The 20,984-nt window shown below is 44.9% G+C and overlaps 3 long non-coding RNA genes and 2 pseudogenes across 6 annotated transcripts in view; 3 read left to right on the forward strand and 2 right to left on the reverse strand.

The window, feature by feature from the left end:
- The window catches only part of LOC309865906, a 76,008-nt gene that overhangs the window by 53,146 nt on the left and 1,878 nt on the right, over nt 1–20,984 (reverse strand). The window lies entirely within an intron of this gene.
- On the reverse strand, nt 4–7,842 carry LOC309865895. 2 transcript variants are annotated; one of them, XR_014312300.1, is made up of 3 exons: nt 7,710–7,842; nt 1,093–1,307; nt 4–125 (listed from the first exon to the last, which is right to left on the reverse strand). It is a non-coding gene; the product is annotated as an uncharacterized lncRNA (long non-coding RNA). The 2 variants fall into 2 exon arrangements; XR_014312301.1 differs by lacking the exon at nt 7,710–7,842 and adding an exon at nt 1,725–2,238.
- LOC309865889 (DLA class I histocompatibility antigen, A9/A9 alpha chain-like) lies at nt 7,749–11,260 on the forward strand (annotated as a pseudogene). The gene is made up of 8 exons (XR_014316691.1): nt 7,749–7,923; nt 8,191–8,460; nt 8,660–8,936; nt 9,539–9,813; nt 9,933–10,040; nt 10,503–10,535; nt 10,669–10,716; nt 10,844–11,260. The product of XR_014316691.1 is annotated as a DLA class I histocompatibility antigen, A9/A9 alpha chain-like (transcript).
- On the forward strand, nt 12,095–16,572 carry LOC309865898. Its single transcript, XR_014312305.1, has 3 exons — nt 12,095–12,302; nt 14,505–15,683; nt 15,915–16,572. It is a non-coding gene; the product is annotated as an uncharacterized lncRNA (long non-coding RNA).
- On the forward strand, nt 19,892–20,922 carry LOC309865164 (twinfilin-1 pseudogene; annotated as a pseudogene). Its single transcript has one exon. The product of its transcript is annotated as a twinfilin-1 pseudogene (transcript).

Genomic DNA, 20,984 nt, shown 5'->3' on the forward strand with positions numbered 1-20,984 from the left:
CACCTTCTAAGCAGTGATGGGGGAAGGGTCTTCCTGTCTCAGGCTCCCCTTCCATGTGGGCACACATGGCCCCTCACTCACCTGTATCATGCACTTCCCCCTCTTTTCTGGTTCAGCCATTCCTCCTAGAACATGTGGGGATGACTCCCATTCAGCAACAGGAAACAAAATTAAATAAATCAAAACAAAATCATCCCATAAAAAAACCAGCATTTTCGCCCATGAGTCCTCCAACTCCTGCCCCATCTCTATGACTTCTGTGTAGAACTCATCCTGACCCATCACCTCATCCACCATGTTGTCTTTATAGCAGATGGATAGAGGAACAGTTTTACAGTCCTTGATTTTAAGACAGATGTCCCAAAGCTTCCATGTCCCTATTTCCTGAATCTCAGAGACCACCTGCATTAGTTCTTCTAGCTGATTCTCTGATTACTGTTTCTGTGCCTCTAAGTAGCCTGCTTCTCAGACTCTTTCTCTGGTCTTCAGGTTTATGTGTCATCTTGACTGAATTGGCGCCTCTTTCACACTCTCTCATCTGCCCCATATTAATTATTTGATAATTTTGATGAGCTCAATGTGCAGTGTTTGCATGATTATGATCATGAAATGCTAGTCACAACTGAGCTTTTCATAGACTATGATTATGATTTCTTTCCTGAATCAACTTTTTATTTTCCCTGGAGTAAATAACTATCTTATACCATCATTTGCTCAGTTTCTACTGTGCTCCTTTAAACCCTTCCCCCACCCCATCCTATTGGGTAAATCTTCATGGACATATTTGAGCCAATCCAATCTTCTCCCATCTTCATGTCTGTGCAGCCGCCTGGCCTGCAGTCTTCAGCCCTGCCCCATGGGGAGGGGATGCCTACACCCCTGGTGTAGGGCTGACACCCAGACCCCCTGAAGCACCTACCAGGGGCACTTGACCTCTCTCCTGCTGGCTCCCTGTTGCTGGGATCCCACATGCTCCCCTTGTTTAGTTTTCTCCATCTTTTGTCCCTTGTTCCCTACTGGTGTCCCGTAGAAGGAAACATGGAAAGTAGAACAGAAACCCTCACATCTGAAGAGACTTTAGGCTGCCCTCACTCTGAGTCACATGGTGACGTGACAGAGACTTTGTGCTGGACAGAGTTGTCCTCAGGATTTGGGGGCCTTGTCTCGTGTCTTCCAGCCCATAGGCCTGTGTTGCCTCTTGGAGTCTTCAGGGTGTTTGCCCTTCCATCCTCCTTGTGACATTTCACTGTGATGTATCCTGGTGTGGGTCTCCTCTCCTCTAGGTAAGAATTTGGGTAGGTCTTTCCCTGTGAAATTGAAGAAATATTCCTGAAATTGTTTTTCATCATTTCCTATCTCCATTCTTTATAAAACAATTATTATTAACTTGTTGGAATCAGTTGATTAAGAAACAAAGAGGTCTTCTCTCCTGTTGCCATCACCCTCCTGATTGTATGGCTTTGGGGAAGGACAACTGTAATCATCCAGTGTATCCACTCAATTATTCATTTCTATGGTCATATTATTATTTCCCCACAGCTCTCTCCTGCTCTATGATTGTACAGCACTGTGTGGAGTTGTGTTTTTGCTTCATACCCATATGTCTGGTGCATCCTGTAGATGAGACTGATGCTAGTGGTAGGGGACCTGCTAGGTCTCCTGGATTCTGCTTTCATGATATCATGACCTTTCTCCACATAGCACTCATCTCAGGAGCGACTTACATTGCCTTCTGTCATTTTTGCTCCATGCCCATCTCCCACATGACTCTGCCAGTGTCCTGTGACCAGGGTGTCACTCTTGCTCTGCGCTGTAACTCCAGAGGCCAGCTGATCCTAAGCTCCTGGAGGCCTCGAGATATCCACTGGATGATGGACTTTAGTGTGATTTGAACAGCTGAGTCATATTGCTTGTTAATGTCCTCCTAGGCTCTGAGTCCAGCATCCTCCCATCACAGAACATTCTGGAACATTGGAACAGCTTGCTAGCATGGAGTGCACATCAAACCCCTTCTGAAGGATAGCTAACAGTAAAAGACAAGTCAGCAAGGCCTCTGAGAGCAAACTTTCTGGGCTGAACCCTGCCTCTACCACCTCCTTTTCTCCAAGTCTTCCCTTGCCTGTCTGTACAAAGGGATCCCCTATGGGGTGCCTCATGAGTTTTATTTCATGATGAAGTTTGACACTCTGTGTAAAACACATGATGATAATCCCCAAGACATGTTAAGTGTTCCACTATTTATACTCACAATTATCATATTGATTATAATACTTACATAAGTCTTATTCTTTGTTTTCTTAAACCACCATTCAAGAAACGTTCTTGAAAATATGCTTTCAAAAACATGTGTGATTAACTCCTTAGGATAATCTCCTAAAAGAATATGTATGTGTCACAATATAAGTGCATTTAAATTATGAAGATATTTTTCAAAAACACCCATTAAAAACTATATACCAGTGTTCACTCCCATCAACATTTATTTATTTTTTATTAAGATTTATTTATTTATTTGAGAGAGAGTATGAGTGGGTGGAGGGGCAGACAGAGAGAATCTCAAACAGATTCCCTGCTGAGTGCAGAGCCCTACTTAGGGCTGGATCTCATGACCCAAATGATCATGACCTAAGTCAGAATCACACATGAGTCTGTTAACTGACTGAGCCATCTAGGCGACCCTCCCATCAACTTTAGGATGGTGTGTTTTACTGACCCTTCTATGGGGCACTCTCATCAGTTACTTTCATCTGTGTCAAGTTCATATATTCTAAGTTCTATTCCCATTTCTTAGTGCACATTCTCATTTTTGTTTTTGTTTACTTATTACAATATACTTGTTTGATATTTCATTTCGTCCTTTCCAAATTGTCTTGTAATTATTTAATTCCTTTTTCTTTAATTTTCTCTTTTATTATGTGAGTACAGTTGACCCACAATATTCCATGCCTTTTAGGCGTACAACATAGTGATCTGCCATATAATCTAACAATTCCATTCTTGGGTATTTACCCAAAGTTATTGAAACACCAATTCTATAATTATGTTTTGAATAGGTTGTGCCTATTTTAAAATATGGAATTGAAGAGAGAAGAGCCAGCAGCCCCCAATAGCAGAAGCTGATCTGACACTGACAGTTGGACTCAGTGTTCAGAAGCTGGTGAATGTCCATTTGGCCATATTCCTCTCCTGTGGGACATAAGTCAGTCACCTCACAAAACATCAGCATCAGACAAGGACACTCTGAAACCACAACTTCACTTTGTGTCATTAGAGACAAAACAAGGCACTAAACAACCCACAGAATAACACACACCTCCCTGTGTCAGCCAGTGTGAGAAACTGCTGCTTCTTTACCATGACTGCTCTCTCCTCACTCTGGTCTGGCCTGCCTGGAGAGCGGACTCACCGAGATGCTCACCCACAGGATTTGTGTACACACCCTGACAACATGCAGTTGGGAGTGGACCCCACATCCATGGATCCTCTCCAAAACTCCCATCCAAAGCCCATGTCCCACAGGTTCTAACACCTTCATTAATTAAGATGTCCCATGGCCCCCAAAGGGGTGTGTTCTCTCTCACTGCAATAGGTAATAGATCCAACTTGAATGCTCACAGGTCCTCCTAGTGGTCTTGGGCTCAACAATATTGAACCATGTTACCCTTTTTCTGTGAATATTGTTTTTCTGTTTTTTACTTTGATCATGGACATGTGTTTGTATCTTTGTGAGTGTGTGGATCACATGCCGAAATTTCATGTTCTTCTTTATGGGTTTTCATCATTAGGCCATGCTTAGAGAATTCTTCATCCCACCCTTGTAAACATTTCATGTGTATTTTCCCCTCAGTGGAAATGAAGAGCAGAGGGTTTTGAAGGAGAAGGGAAATGTAGAGAATTGTCTGAATTTGGGTAAAAGTATGGGGAGGAGAACACATAAAGTTTCTAAGGTGGTGGAATCTAAGATGTCCATCTTCTGCTTTATGATTTTTACAAGTATGTACAGCACCTACGAGGTATCTGATATATGTGTGTTCAATAAATCCTCTCATTTGGGCTCAGTGAAGACTTATATGCCTGCTTATGTTTACCAGCTGAATGCAAACAACACCAAGACGACAGCCAAAGTAATAGAGACATCAGTTAGCTCCAGTAATGGGCTTTTTTCAACACTTATATGACCTTGATGTGATACATTATGTTTTGGTTAATGTCTGCACACTTTAGCTGTTATAATGCAAGTTAACTAAACTTTCATGCTGTCTCTTAAGGATATGTCTCAGACCAACATAGACAACTTCATAACTTCCATTTAAAGGCAAGTTTAATACACACACACCTATGAGTCACACAGTATCTTCTTTGAGGAGGATCCTGACAGCTAAGAGTGTTCTACGTACATACTGTCTGAATAGTAGCTATGAGCCATTTATGGCTACTTAAATTCCTACTAATTTAAAACAATTAAAAATGCAACTGCTCAGCACACCAGCCCCATTTCAAGTGCCACCTGCATCTCAGGAACCACATGTATCTTGTGGCCACCATATTGGACAGCGTGGATACAGAACAATTGCTTCCGCACAGACTGTAGTATTGGGTGGTACTGCTCTCCATACTTGGTGAGTCTCAAGTCAGATGCATGAGACACATGTAAAGTGAAAAGACCAACATGATTTCTCTTACAGATGACACCAGATTTCTGTCTGGGATTTGAACACATATGAAGCTGATATGTCACAAAATCAAAGTCGATTATGCCTGGGTCTGGTGCCTTCAGGGGCAAACTGTCCCCAGTTACAAAAGGGAAATCCCTGTCCTCTACTTCCCTTCCCAGACTGGGGACCCTCTTTGCCATCACATTTCCAGGAGGTGAGGTCTCTTCTAGATGCACTCAGGGGCTAAAGTCAGAGCTGAGTTTTCAGAGGCAGGAAATGCATCTCAGGGAAAAGGATTCTGCTGAGTGAGGAGGAGGCCAGGGCAGGGCCAGTGGGAGACTCTCCCAGGGTTATTCAGAGCAGCCGTTCTCAAAGTGTGTTCTGGGGAACACCTGAAGTCACTGAGGCCCTTTCACAGAATCCACAAAGTTAAACCTGTTATAACATCACTTAGACATTTTCACCATGTTGACACTCGCACTGAGGTAAAACTTAACAAGAATGGAGGTGATGGGTCCACAAGGCAATTGTTATTCTTCACCATTACTTGCTTTCATAAAAAAACAAAAACACTCTTTCGGCCAACTTTCTGATCCACCTTAACAGTCACATGAATATCTTGGCAGATGCTCTCAAGAGCAGTCACTATGCCTAGAACAGAGGCAAAAGTCAAGTCTTATTAGTCCATGCTCCAAAGTCATTGCCCAGTTTCTAACTGTGATGACGAAGCATGGTTTTGTTTTGTTTTGTTTTGTTTTCTGGTGCTTCCAACCATTTACTCATTTCTGTACCCAATATGTACAGTGCACTGACCTATGTGGGGCCTCCTAGGATTCCCCTGCAAAGCCATGGAAAGCACAAGACACACTGAAGGGAGATCCCCAAGCCCCAAAGAAAGGCATGAAACCCCACAGAGCTCTTCCCAGAAAATCTTCAACCTGACTGTGCCTTTCCAGAACAGTTTAGAGGGACACTGTAATTGGGCTGATGGGACCATAAATCTCAACTTCGTTTTCTATGTAACATATTTCACTTTTCCAGGTTAAAAGACAATTAAGTGATGAGGAACTAGAAACACCAAGGGTTCAAAGTCTCCATTAAGGGTGAAGACGTGGGGCAGCAGGTAACTGAGAGGACAGATCCACAGCCCATGGAGGGTGTCCGGAGGTGGTTGCTGGGCCGGAGCTTAAAGCCTGGGGGAGGCACCCGGTGCTCACCAACCCAAAATATGAAGCACGGTTACATTGGGAATTTGAAATCACTACTGATCACCGAGATGGAAACCTTTTTGGGAACCTCAAGGACAAGTTAAACACGTGTGGAGCAGTCAGCCCCAGATTTGATGTACAGGTCAAAGATCTACCAAAATGGCAGAAAAATCTTCCCTTCCCTCCAGTTTGGTTTCATTGAACTGACAACCTCAGCTGGCATCATGGACCCTGAATAAGCAAGACAAAAACACACACAAGGGAAAACCCTGAGACTCTTTTTCTAGGGATGTAATACATACATGTAAATAAAATGACTCAGTGGAAAACAAAAAGAAGCTAACATCACATTAAACATCCCAGTTGAATCATCAAAAATTATTATATTTACTAAATTATTCTCAAATCCATTTTTAAACATGTCTTACATGCAGTCTGCCACATCCCTAAGCTCCAAGGTAAATAATTTGTATGAAATTTGTATGAACTTAACTGATTAAGTGGTTTCATTTTTTTTTTTTCTCTACACAATGTCATTTTTACCTGAATGAATGAATGACATAGAAACTTGTATTATTTAGACTGGGCAATTTGACAGGCAGTTTCTGGAAAATGAACAGGAATGTATCCATTCATGAATCAACTCACACAGGACAGCTGAGAATACTTGTTTCCTTGATCAAATATAAGCTCTCAATTTTGGAAAACCTGTGATCCACCAACAAACCTGACAGGTTCTCACTACTGACAAATTTTTCTGTTGGGATTTGTGGTAATATTAAAACAAATGTGACTTTCCAATAATTCTTTTCAGTTTCAACACTGAAACACCTTTAAGATTTTACTGAAACAACACATTACTTTAAAAAAAAGTTCATGCGTTAGTACAAGATCCATTCAGTGCACAAGATGGACCTGTGGATTTTAATGTAAAAGAAAAGGAAATAGCCAATGTTACTGTTTAGGTGCCACTTCACCAATAACCTTAGAGAAAGTACAACTTGTGTAGTGTGAATATAGTATCAAAGCTGAATATCTGAAAAGGTTATGAAACCTACTGTTCTCCTATATCTGTGCAAGGCTGTAAATGTTTTTCATATACTTCACTCAAAACAATGCAATAAATGCAGAAGCAAATCTGAACATCTAGTGGTTCAGGTAGTTAAGAAAAAGATTTACAAAAATGCAAAGTATAACAAATCCAACTCTTCTCACTACCCTGTTGATTTGGGGGAACTAATTTTTCATAAAAACAGCATTGCTGTTTTCATGCCATGGGTTATTAATATGATTCTAAGTGAATTATTATTATTATTATTATTATTATTTGCACTTTCTTAGAGATACAGAGTGAGCAGAGAGGGGCTGAGGGAGGAGAGAGAGAATCTTAAGCGGGCTCCAAGGTCAGCCCTGAGACCGAGGTGTGGCTTGATCTCATCACCTGAAATAAGGAGTTGCTCCCTTAGCTGACTGAACCACCCATGCGCCCTGGTAAATTTTTTTAAACAGCCTTTTCCCTACTATGATCAATATTGATAGCTATAACCTACATTCACAAAATTATCCTTGGGGTCCTCAGTAATCTGTGAGACTGTAAAGATAACCTTCTAACAAATGTTTCAGAATCACTGACACAGCTCCTGGGCCATGACTCAAGGAGACAATGTGACAGAGAGCACCCCGAGCAGTAGGTGAGGGGTCAATGTAAAGGCCGAGGTCCCTGTACCTGCCTCTCAAGGTCTCAGGCCCTAGCACCCTGTGTGGGGCCTGGAAGCCCAATGCTGGGGAGTTCCCTTCACCGCGGGTTTCACTTCTCCCTCTCACAACCTGTGTCACCTCCTCTTGCCTGGATACTCGTGATGCGGTCCCAATTCGCACAACCATTGGGCGTCAAGTTTTCGTCGAAGTCAGTCAGCGGAACACCGGTTCCGGGTTCTGAAGTCCTTCCCAGACCCGCGGAGACCCAGTTGCTCCTCAGACCCTGAGGGTCTGGACCATGGGGTCCCCAGTCCTCCTCCTGCTCCTGTCGGGGGCGCTGGCCGTGACCGAGACCTGGGCGGGTGAGTGCGGGGCGAGAGAAAAGGGCTCTGCGGGACAGGAGCAAGGGGACGCCCGGGCGGGGACGCGGGACCCTTGAGGAAGGCGCCTCTCCGCCGCCCCAGACCCCAGCCCCCCGGCCCCACCCCTGCCTGTGCTCCCCCATCCCTCCCCGCCTCCGTCCTGCTCTCCCCCACTGGGTGCCCCTTCCCTTACCCTCCCGGCCGCCTCCACCTGGGCCCTGCGCGGGGAGGAGGGTCGGGCGGGGTCTCAGCCCTCCGCGCCCGCAGGCTCCCACTCCCTGAGGTATTTCCACACCGCGGTGTCCCGGCCCGGCCGCGGGGAGCCCCGCTTCATCTCCGTGGGCTACGTGGACGACACGCAGTTCGTGCGGTTCGACAGCGACTCTGCCAGTCGGAGGATGGAGCCGCGGGCGCCGTGGGTGGAGCAGGAGGGGCCGGAGTATTGGGACCGGCAGACCCGGAACCTCAAGGACACCGCACTGACTTTCCGAGTGAGCCTGAACACCCTGCGGGGCTACTACAACCAGAGCGAGGCCGGTGAGCGACAGGGCCCGGGTCCAGGTCACGACCCCCATCCCCACGTTCCTCCCAGGGCCTATCCGGGTGTCGGGGTCCGAGCGCCACCCTGAGGCTGCGGGACCCACGAGTACCCCTAACAGGGAACAACCGCGGGAACTTTTAGGCGGTTTTATTTTCTCTTTCGACTTTAACCCCCTGCCTGTCGGGGCGGGGCCAGGGTCTCACACCTTCCAGAGCATGTACGGCTGTGACGTGGGGCCCGACGGGCGCCGCCTCCGCGGGTACAGTCAGTTCGCCTACGACGGCGCGGATTACATCGCCCTGAACGAGGACCTGCGCTCCTGGACCGCGGCGGACACGGCGGCGCAGATCACCCGCCGCAAGTGGGAGGCGGCCGGTGCGGCAGAGCCGCTGGAGGAACTACCTGGAGGGCACGTGCGTGGAGTGGCTCCGCAGGTACCTGGAGAACGGGAAGGAGACGCTGCTGCGCGCAGATACCAGGGGCCGCGGGGCCTCCCTGATCTCCCCTCCCCTGGGGCTGGCTTCTCAGGAAGGGAAAATGGACTCAGTGGCAGAACACCGCCCTCCCACGGGTGGGGAGAGGGAGGTCCACCTGGGTGTTCAGGTTCCTACTCAAGACTGACTCAGCCAGAGGGCCGCTTTTCTCTAAAGGACAGTGGAGGAATCCAGTCTCTCCCAGGAGGCAGGTGGGGACCATCCCTGCAATAACCCATCAGCGGTTCCTTTGATCCTGGCAGCCACCCTGGGAACCATGGCATAACATTTTAAGGCCTTTTTCTCCAGGGAGAATATCTTTGGAGGTCCGACTGGGTGTTTTGAGTCATTCACCCCCCCCCCCCATTCAGGACCATTAGTGTGCTCTCCCCCTTAAACCTACACCCTCCTATCCTGGACGCTCTCCCTGAGTCTAGAACTTTCCAGGATTAGATGATCCCAAGGGCTGGGCTGGGGACTGGGTTTTGTGCTTCTTCTATCCGAACCAGTACCCAGTCCATCTCCAGATGGTCACGTGAATGCTGTTTCAGTGGCCTATAAAGGTAAACCCAAGTGTGGATTTTCTGATTCTCTTCCTCAGAACCCCCCAACACACAGGTGACCCACACCCCATCTCTGACCGTGATGTCATCCTGAGGTGCTGGGCCCTGGACTTCTACCCTGCGGAGATCACCCTGACCTGGCAGCGAGATGGAGAGGACCTGACCCAGGACACAGAGCTTGTGGAGACCAGGCCTGCAGGAGATGGAACCTTCCAGAAGTGGGTGGCTGTGGTGGTGCCTTCTGGAGAGGAGCAGACATACACATGCCATGTGCAGCATGAGGGATTGCCCAAGCCTGTCACCTTGAGATGGGGTAAGGAGGGTTTTGGGTAGAGCCTCTTCTCAGGGAAAGCAGAAGGCCTTCTGGAGAATTTCAGCAGGGCCAGGATACTTACCAGAGCTCTGGACCCCTCACCTTCTCTCCATTTCCAGAGCCACCTCCTCACACCATCCCCAGCACGTGGATCATTGCTATTCTGGGTCTCCTGGTGGTCACTGCAGTCATTGGAGCTGCAGTGATCCAGAGAAAGAAGTGCTCAGGTAAAGAATGGAGGGGGGGCAGGGGGAGCGGCAGGGGGGGCGCAGGGATCTCAGGTTTCTTGTCCTGTTGGGGGATTTCCTCCGTAGCAGACTGTCCTGCCTTCCTACTAGGAAGTACCATCCTCACAAATGGACTTGCCTATTCTGGAGCTGATCACGAACACTCACTCTGTAGCAAACACTTGTGAAAATGAAGGACACATTTTCATGTTGTTAATTCTGGTGATGGGGACCTCATGCCCAGCATTCACAGGACAGAGAGAGAAGTCCCTGCTGAGGACAGAGCTCCAGCAAGTCAGGTGACCCAGTGACTTCTCACCTCATTTTTCATGTTTTCTATTATGTCCTGGGTGTTCAGTTATGATTCTGGAAGTTCATTTAGAACCAGGACTGGGAGCTTCCTCTAGGATCTCATGTCCCAGCCATGTCCCAGGCCTCTGACATGATATTTTTTCCCCACAGGAGAAAAAGGACCGGGCTACTCTCATGCTGTACGTAAGTATGGAGGGGTGATCCCTGAGACCCTGAGATAGTGTAGACAGGACCCCATGGGGAGCTCACACACCCCATAGCTCCTCCTTTAATCTCTCCTGTGGGCTCTGACCATGTCCTGTTTGTTCTCCCCTAGGTGATGACAGTGCCCAGGGCTCTGATGTGTCTCTCACAGCTGCTGAAGGTGAGACCCTGGAGACCCTGACATGGGAAAGGGTTGGGGCACTAGGGACACTTTGCGCATGAGGGGGGCTGCTGAGATGTCCCCACTTATGGGACTGACCTCAATTTGTACATGATTTTTTTCACAGTGTGAGACCAGTTGCCTTATGGGGGCTAAGAGATGGAAGATTTCTTCACACCCCCACTTGGTGACATCAGCAACCCCTGACTTCTCTTTGTGCAGAAGATGTCAGAATGTGTCTGTGTTCCTTTGAGCATATGTGAGGACATGAGGAGATTTGCCCACCAGACCCCTCCCTATTCTGATTTTATTCTCCTTTCTGATGTGCTTTCCGGTTCGAGCAGAGGCAGGGCTGGACCATCTCCATCCCTGTCTTTATTTCATGTTGGGCTGAGTACAAATGACTTATTTCTGTATTGAAAATAAGAATCCAGACATGAGTTGTGTTTCCTAATTCTTCCATATGGGGTTGATTAGGTAATAAAAGAGGAGATTTGTAAAATTGAGACAGCAAATAAATGGAAGCACTGAGAACCTTCTAGAATCCATGCATTTACTGTGCTAAGTCTGTTGCAGGTGGGGTCAGAAGGCTGTGAGGAGACCAGTGGGCATGGGTCCTATGCCCAGTGTGAGCTCAATGCATCATGGGGGGGACGTGCTCACTCCTCAGCTTGGTCATCTCTCTGTTCTGTGTTTTTTGCCCTTGTGTGGAAACTTGTATCACTAGGAGCTGTGATCACAGGGACTTGGATATCACCTGTCACTGGGACCTTGTGCAGCAAGAGCTTCCTGTGACTGGGTCAGCCTCACCTCGGTCCTGGGTTGGGTCATAGCTTCCATTCCGGGGTGGGCTTTTTTCATTGTTTCTCTTGAGCATCAGGCCAGTTCTTGCTGTTGTGTACCAGTCCTTTTCCCATTTTCCCTGAGTGACCCTGTCAGTTATAGCAGCAGGTGTCCTTTGGGCTGTGTTCCCACAGGCCTAGGTTGTCCCTGGCGCACAGGAGTTTCTGTAGTATGGAGAGATGAACTTTCAGATTCATCCATCTCTTCCCCACAATCTGTATGTGTTTTCTAGATTATTCTCAGGATTCTGGAGATAGAGGAGGAATCTGAAAGTTTCTCAGCCTTAATAAACATCAGTTAGTTTCTCTCTTCAGCTGCTCTGCCCTCTCTTCCCTACCTTTAGTTCAATGATCCTAGTGCTGGCTTGGAGCCAAATTCATGAATTTATAAAGCAGAGTCTAATGTAGATCTCTTTGTGGTTGGAGAAAAAGATCCATAAAGCCTGAGTACAGTGTTTCTGGAGAGAGAACTCTGTGTGCTGTGCTGTGCAGGAGAGATGGTGTGGGGGGAGGGGCTGAGCAGAGAGAGGGAGGGGAGAGTGACAGCACTGATGGGGAGGTGGGTGCACGTGGGGCAGGAGCTGCCTCAGAACAGCTATGCCTGAGACTTATCTAGAAGAAGGACTCCTCTAGCTGCTCATTCATTCAACTGATAATTGTGTGCCACATACAGGACATGCTATGTTTACATCTGCGCACCTGAGTGAGACTAAGAAGAAAGAAAATGTGCTGGTCTTATGGAGAGTATCTTCTAGTGTAAAGGGCAGATTGCACATGACCGTCGAACAACGTGGGGACTGGGGCAGTGACCCCTCCCCAAGAAGTCAGGAATGCAAATATAGCTTTTGACTCCCTCAGCATAACTAATAGCCTACTGTTGCTGGAAGCCTCATTGATAATATGAAGAGTCACTTAACACATGTTTATGTTACATGTAGGAAACAGTCTTCTAACAATGAATGCTGCAAAAATTAGAAATCACAAAGAAGAGAAAATGCATGGATAGTACCTACTGTAAAAAAGTCCGCACATAGGTGCACATGCACCGTGCAACCAGTGTCATTCGGAGGTGAACTGTGTATTATGTAAGTGCAGTAATAAGGGAACTGTTTAGGTTGGAAGTTGGCAGGTGCTGTGAGGAAGAAGACCCAATTAGCACCTGTGCAGGGATGGGGACGATGGCTTTTTTTACTCCAGGGATCAGGGGAGCCAGGTCACCCAGAAGGTGACCTCATCATGGAAGTCTGAGGATATTAGAAGGCTTTTGAGTTTTCTCTGAGTGAGGAGTGGAGTTACCAGAATGAACATATCAATGGGATTGACTTTCTAAGCAGCACCTGATTGCTGCTGTGAGAATCAAGAGGTGCAGCGTGAGTGACCAGTGGGGACAATGTAGGAAACCAGTGCTGTGAGCCAGGAGGGTGATGTGGGATGTACATCTGGGGTTTGAGAAGGGAAGATAGAGGAAGTGGTTGGGTGCTGGATATTCACAGATGGACTTTGCAGCATTTCCCAACCACCAAATCTGGGTGGTGAGTAGGAGGAATCAAGGAGGGCATCCAGTATTTCAGACTGCAAGTAGAAATGTGGAGTGCCTTCCTTGGATATGGGGAAGAATCTTGAAGCAGGACATTGGGGGAAGCAGCATCACAGAAACTAGTTTGGGCATGTGGAATCTGAGATGTCCAGTAGAAATGCAGTGAGGTTGGCAGTTGGATACAGAGTGCAGGGCAGGAGAAATATCCCGATTGGAGAAATGGACTTGGGAGGTGACAGCATATACATGATGTTTAGAGTCTTCAGCAGAGATGAGGTCACCAAAGGGTTGAGGGCCATAGAAGAGAAAGAAACAGGACCAAACCCTGGACTCCTCCGGGCTAAGCAGGCTGATCAGAGTGCACACCCAGAGTGCACTGCACAGTCTGGTTCTGTGTCTAGAAGGCACAGAGACCAGGGAGACCCAGCCTTCAGTGGGCACAGGAATTTCCTGGACTGCGAAAATCTAGACAGTTTGGGGTAGAGCACAAGATGCTGGGTTGATAGCAAGGTCAGTGCTGCTGCTGCTGGTTTTCAGATCCCACATGGAGTAGTGAGCACAGGAAGCAGAATCCCCACATGGCCCTGCATCAGCCTCTCCAGTAGGGCTTATCATGCCAGTGATACCTGGACCCACATCCAACATTCTAAGCTGAGGGGGGCTGGCGTGAGTCCCGAGTATTTGGTAACAAAGCCACAGGCAATCTTGTGACTCCACCACATAGAGAAGCACTGAAGTCATTGATGAGAGCCCTCGTTGTGGGAAGGGATTTTGTTTCTTTGTGGACGTCTGGGTGTCCCACTCTTGGTTTCAGCTCAGTTCATGACCTCGGGGTCATGAGAACTGGCCCACATTTGGCGCTGCACCCAGAACAGAGTCTGCTTGAAATGTCTTCTCTCTCCCTCTACCCCTCCCTGCCTCTCTTATGCATGCTCTCTCTCTCTTTCTGTCTCAAATAAATAAATAAAATCTTCAGATGTCTTTTTGTAGGAAGAAAAGTGCAAGACATGCTGGGAGCTGCATTTTTTTCTTTCCTGTGGGGCACAGCCAGGTTGCAGACTGAGGAAATTTTCATCTCAACATAAAAGGTCTGAGTTACCGAGAGCGTAGATCTTAAATGTCTGCATCACACAAAAGGAAATGGTAACTACGTGACATGATGCACGTGTTAGCTAATGTTATGGTTGTAATCACTGTGCAGTACAGAAATGTATCGATCAGCAGGTTGTACCCTAAACTCACACAATGGTGTATGTCAATCATATCTTTATAAGGTTGTTAAAGATGTCTGAAATCTTGCTCTTGGAAACTCTTCCCCATGTGGGTTTCTGACTCCTTGTGATACAAACATACAGTTACAGAGAGACTTAGGGAAGAGAGAGAATATATGGGACCTTTTTTATTTCCAGGGAAGCCACAATACAGGCTTAAGACTACACAGCCAGAAGCTGAATCCACATTGGACCCTGGATGGAGACCCATAGACAACCAGCTCCTGCTACTGGGTATGGACACCACTGACTCTCCTGACAGAGGCCACAGGACCCTGCGGCTGGGACTGCTATGCTGCATGATATGACTGTGACACTCCTCAAACCCCCTGTGCCTAATGCATGGATACTGGCCCAGTGTGCCTGTCACATGTCTGGAGTCAGAGTCTGGCATGTGACTGTTGAAGTTTCATGTCATGTCCAAGTGCTGGACTGTTTGGCAATATAGGTTCTCCTCTCTGTGGATGGAGGTGTCTGTGCCCCCAATAAGATTATTGATGTCTGGCATTCCTGCACATGGCAAGAGAGGTACCAGTTTTGGGAATAGACATTGGGAGCCAGGAATGGAAAAGAATGACAAATTTCCACATTTGGAGCCATGATCTGAGACTAGGACTTGATCTGGACACTGCAGGCACTCAAGACTGCTTGGATGAGGAGTGACCCATAAATAAATTCATCTTTCAACTTATTGATGGTTGTTATGGGCCCAAGTTTGTCCATTCCAGTCCCTACTCACAGATGAGTGGAGTAGCATTGTTGGGTCATGAAGTGATTGCTCAACATGTCATCTTCATCCTTTGTCTCTTCCTGGGATTAAAAACTCAGATCTATGTCACTTCAGATGATCCTCATATACACACTGGCATTTGATGTTTCTTTCTATATATACATATTTCTGGGGAGAGTATCCATAATTTCATCAGGTTTATGTGACCTCCACAAAAGTCTGAAAACCATTCCCGTGTAGACACTGACTATTTCATCTCTGGTCCACGAACAGCTAATGATCACAGTGTCTCAGCAGATCCAATGACGTGATATTCATCCTCATTTTTGTTTAGAAATAACCAGTCTCAGACAGGAGAAGTTAGAAATTTCTGACTTATACTCGCTTTCAACTTCCTTTTTTTTTTTTTTTTAAAGATTTTATTTATTTGTCAGAGGGAGAGAGGAAGAGAGAGTGAGCACAGGCAGACAGAATGGCAGACAGAATGGCAGGCAGAGGCAGAGGGAGAAGCAGGTTCCCTGCCGAGCAAGGAGCCCGATGTGGGACTTGATCCCAGGATGCTGGGATCATGACCTGAGCCAAAGGCAGCTGCTTAACCAACTGAGCCACCCAGGCGTCCCTCACTTTCAACTTCTGTGTGTACTTTCTGTGGGCTGAGTAACACTTCCCTGACCAGGGCTGGCTCACAGGAGACACAGATCACCATTGGTTTAGGTGACTTACACTTTAGCACCGACTCGGGTGCCTAAAAAAGAGCAGAAATGAAAAATACTTACTGAGGATTCCATTTCCACCTATGCAGTAGACCAAGGTTTAAGGCTGCCCCCTCTCCATGTGAGGTGACGAGAACTGGTGTTATATGCAACTGATTAACTATTGAACTCTACATATGAAACTAATGATGTACTCTGTTGGCTAATTGAATTTAAATAAAAAAATTTTTTAAGAAATAAAGCTGCCCGTTTTCCCAAAAATGGAAATGATAGAAAAAACATAAAATCATCCACAAGTGTAGAACAATCAAGAGAAATATCAATTAGCCCAAAATTTAAATATGGGCTATAAGCCCCAGAGAATAGTTGTTCTGATCTGTGGAGTATTTTTCAAATCTAGAAAATCTTAGCTTGGCTTCTCAAGCTCAGGAGCTTCATAGAGAGGAGACAACGCCCAGAGCTGCTCCATGTGAGCAGCAGAAAAAAATCCTCTCCCTGAAAAATCTGGCAACCTAAGATTCACATCCTCAGAACAGGGTGATACAATCAAATCTGTTCTATTTTCAAGTCCAAGAGCATTCTGAGGAAATTTGCCTTTGAGTCAGGAAAAAGTGAGCAAACATCTATTTCAAAAATTTGCAGACACAGACGAACCCGTCTGTGATTTGTAGTCCAAATTTGCTTTCCAATTGGCCGTTGGGACAAAATAACTTCATGTCATCAGCTTAATTCATAATTGTCCTGAATTGGTGATACCCCAAAATTTTAAGAAACAAATTTCTCTAGAAAAATCTCTATTTAACTTACGTGTCAAAAAACTTACACAGAAAATTGCACAGAGAAAAAAAAAAAGCAACTCATAGAAAGAAATTAAAGTTAAAATGAAAAAAAAAAAAACTGTGACTAAGTAACTTTAGAATAATTGAGTAGCAAAAAGTTCATGAAATATTGGAACTATAAGATGTAATATAAGAGGACCAGGATATGATACAAATATATAAACATACATTATTTGAATATATATTATGGGTATGATATAAAGAAAAAAATCACAAAATTTAATATATAGAAAACATGGCAAAAGCAAAAGCATGTCTTAAGAAAATAACTACAAAATAAAATGATTAATGATTAAAAAATGAAAATATTACAGTTTATTCACTGAATAAGAAGTTGTCAGTAAAAGAAGAATGAGTGGAGGGACACCTGGGTGGCTCAGCTGATAAATGTCAGCCTTCTGCTCAGGTCATGACCCCAGGGTCCTGGGTCAAGCCCAGCTGCTGGCTCCCTGTTCAGTGGAAAGCCTTGTTTCTATTCCCCCATCCCTCTGCCGCTCCCCTGCTTCTGTGCTCTCTCTCTCTCCTCTCCCTTAAAGAAATAAAATCTTTTTAAAAAGAGAGAGAGAAAAATGAGTGAGTCATGGAAAACTAAAAGCAAAAAAGTAAGACGGTGACATAAATCAACAGTGTCAATATTAACATTGCAAGTGAATGGCTTAAATAAGTCAGTCAAAGTGCAGATTATTAGACTGAACACAAAACAGGGTCCCCCTATGCAGTCTACAGTAGATGCACTTGATCTCAGTTACAAACAGATTAAACTCAAAGGGATGGAAAAAGTTACCTCAGGCAAACAACCATAGGAAAGCTGGTGTGAATACACTCATTATAGTAAGGGGGCACCTGGGTGACTCAGTTGTTAAGAGTCTGCCTTTGGCTCAGGTCATGGTCCACTGAGCCCTCACATTGGGCTTCCTGCTCAGTGGGAAGCCTGCTTCTCCCCCTCTCCCTCCCCCTGCTTGTGTTCCCTCTCTCACTGTGTCTCTAACAAATAAATAAAATCTTTAAAAATAAAATTAAAAATAAAAATGCTAGTAAGATAAACAGGACCATTTTGTAATGATAAAATGGTCAATTAATCAGAAAGATGAAAAAACTCTAAACATATATTCACCTAATAATTCAACACCTAACTTCTTGTAGCAAAACTGACAGAAACTGAGAAACAGACAGTATGACAATAATAGTTAAACTCAATATATCACTTTCAATAATGGATAGGACAACTATGTAGAGATCAATGAAGATAAAGAAGACTTGAGCCATACTATAAAACAACAGTGTAAGTCTGACATGTATAGAACATTCCAGCCATGAACAGAATATACATTCATTTCAAATGCACATGGAGCTTTCTAGAAGATAAGCCCTATGCTAGGCCATAAAAAACTCATTGAATTTAAAGGGGTAAAAATAATGCAAATGACACAGTGGCATGACACCAGAAATAAATAACTGGAATGAATTTGGGAAACTCACAATATGCAGAATTAACACACTTTTACATAATCAAGGGTCAAAGATGTCAAAATGGAAATCAGAAAATACTTAGAGATTAATAGAAATGAAGACAGAGCATACCAACCCCGAGGGGGTCCGACTAAAGAGTGCTGAAGAAATATATAGTTGGAACTGCCTGTATGAAAAAGAAACATCTCCACTCAATTACCTGAACTTCCACATTAAGTCAAAAGAGGAAGAGGAGCAAACGAAAGCAAAAGGAGGCAAAGGGAAAGAAAAAAATTAAAGATGAGAGCAGAAGTTAATGAAATAGAGAAAAGAGAATAAAATAACAGTATAGGAAACTAACTGAATCAAATGTGATCCTCTGAAAGATCAACCAAACTGACAAATCTTTAACTAGACTCACTAAAAAAGAGAGAGGGAAAGAGAAATGACCCACATTGCTGGGATCAGCAATGAAAGAGGTGATATTAGTACTGACCACACAGAAATCAAGAGAATTAGGAGATTATGATGCACAATTATATGCTAAAATATTAACTTGCCTCTATAAAATAGACAAAAACACAGAAAGACACAAATGACTAAAGCTGACTGAAGAAGAAATAGACCATCTGAATGTACCTATGAGGTAGAACATAGAGTCAATTGTCAAAAACTATTCCACATAAAAGCCCAGTTCCAAATGGCTTCACTTGCAAATTATACCATATGCTGAAAGAATTAATAACAATTCTTTACGAACCCTGCCGCCCCCAAAAAGAGGAGGGAACCCAAGTCATTCTATGAGGCTAAGATTATTCAGACACCAAAACATACAAAGATTATCACAAGACAAGAAAACTACAGACCAATATCTCTTATGAATGTACACACACATACACACAAAGATCTCAACAAAATGTAGCAAATCAAATCTAGCAACATATAGAGTTAAACAAACCTAATGAAATTTATTTTGGGAATGCAAGATTGGTTAAAAATCCTTACCAATCAAAGTAAAACATATATGTGGTATATATTATATATTAATATCTGGAAATATACTAGGAGAAAAACATGCTTATCTTAACAGATAGACAAGAAGCATTTGACAAAATCAGACACCTTCTCAAGATTAAAAACTCAACTACTAATATAGGGAATTTCTTCAATCTGATGAAAGGCATTTATGAAAACCCTTAGGCTAACATCTTACCTAATGGTGAAAGACTGGTTGTTTTTTCCCAAGATCAGCAACATGAAAATAATGTTCACTCACGGCTTCTATTACACATTGTGCAGGAGGGGTGCCTGGGCGGTTCAGTCAGTTAATAGTCAGCTTTTGGCTCAGGTCATGACCCCAGGATCATGGTCCCAGGGTCCTGGATTGAGCCTGCACAGGCTCCCTGCTCCGCGGGGACCTGCTTCTCCCTCTCCTTCTTCTGCCTGCACTCCCCCTGCTTGTGCTCTCTCGATCTCAAATAAATAAATAAAGTTAAATTAAATTTAAAAAGGGAAATGCCAAGTGAGGTTGTCAGGTTGGCAGCTGTGTTTCTGAAAACTGGGCACATCTCTTGATGGATTCAAGGCAAAAGATTCAATGAAGCCAAAGAATAGGGAAAGAAAGGGTTTTACTCACACGTAAAGGAGAACACCAGGGATACTTCCCAAAGCAGCGTCTCCCTGTACAACACACTGGGTAAGTTTCAAGCTAAAGGTACAGATGTCATGACTCCTCTGACACAGGACACCTGAGCCTCGGTAGGAACTGCTGTCTCTACTGCTTCTGGCACCTGGATGACACCCCTGCCACTTAGGCTGGAATGTCTCTGCACAGACTTGGCACCAGACCTGGGAGCCCGCGGCTGTCACGTCCATGAGACCTGCCTCCAAGCAAGTGGAAGATATTAAAGATACCTTTGCCAGAGGAGAAATGGAAAGTACAGACTTCTAATAGTATCTACTGAAAATGAGATACTTGTGATTGGATCCTGTAGACAGTCTTCCGTTCCTGGGGTAAGGATTATGATTCCTTTATTTACCCCTCCTGGAGGACAGACAGCCGTGCTATATAGTGTTCTGGTTAGATTCTCAGAATGCCCAGGGATGTGACTGGATATCCACTGCCTGGTCTCCAGAACATTCTAGTAATCATAAAAATTTGTTGTATGCAGGAACAAGTGCAACTCTGAAAATGGGGTTTGGAGGGGGCCACATTACAGAGGAAGTGTTTGGAACAGTAAAGGAAGATGCATCATTACACAGATATAAAAAACACAATCTTCTGTCACAATCTCCTCCTGCCCCATTGACTGCAGCTGAGGAAGAATCACAACAGATTAAAATTAATGAGGCACAAACTGACATGGGTGGAGACACGCAGCGTCAAACACTACAAGGAGTAACATTTCCTATTTCTCGAGAAGCTTTTCAAACTTTGGACACATTAAGTAACAGCTCAACTATGTGCAATTGGAAATAGATATGAAAGACGAAATTATAATTTTGGCCAACACAACAAAGACAGAACAGAAACACTTGCCAAGGATTCCTAAGGATTCAGTGTGCTACCATTTCTTCTTGTGGAAACATTCCCATGAAGGAGACGGTTTGAAGTCCATAGTTTTTATTGATTCAATGCCGGGATACACATGCAGTAAAGAGAACGGATACTGTATTCTAGCTGTGAGAGCCCTCTGCCAGAAACTGTTGAAAGACAACTACAAATGGACGTCATTAGGAAGATTGAGATAGGGTGCTTGGGTGGCTCAGTCAGACAAGTGTCTGCCTTCAGATCCAGGGTCATGGGATCAAGCCCCACGTCTTGAGCCCAGTTTGGTAGGGAGCTTGTTTCTCCCTTCCCTCTGCCCTCCCCTCTGCTTGTGCATGG

This window comes from Mustela nivalis (genome assembly GCF_964662115.1).
Source record: "Mustela nivalis genome assembly, chromosome: 5".
Taxonomy (NCBI): domain Eukaryota; kingdom Metazoa; phylum Chordata; class Mammalia; order Carnivora; family Mustelidae; genus Mustela; species Mustela nivalis.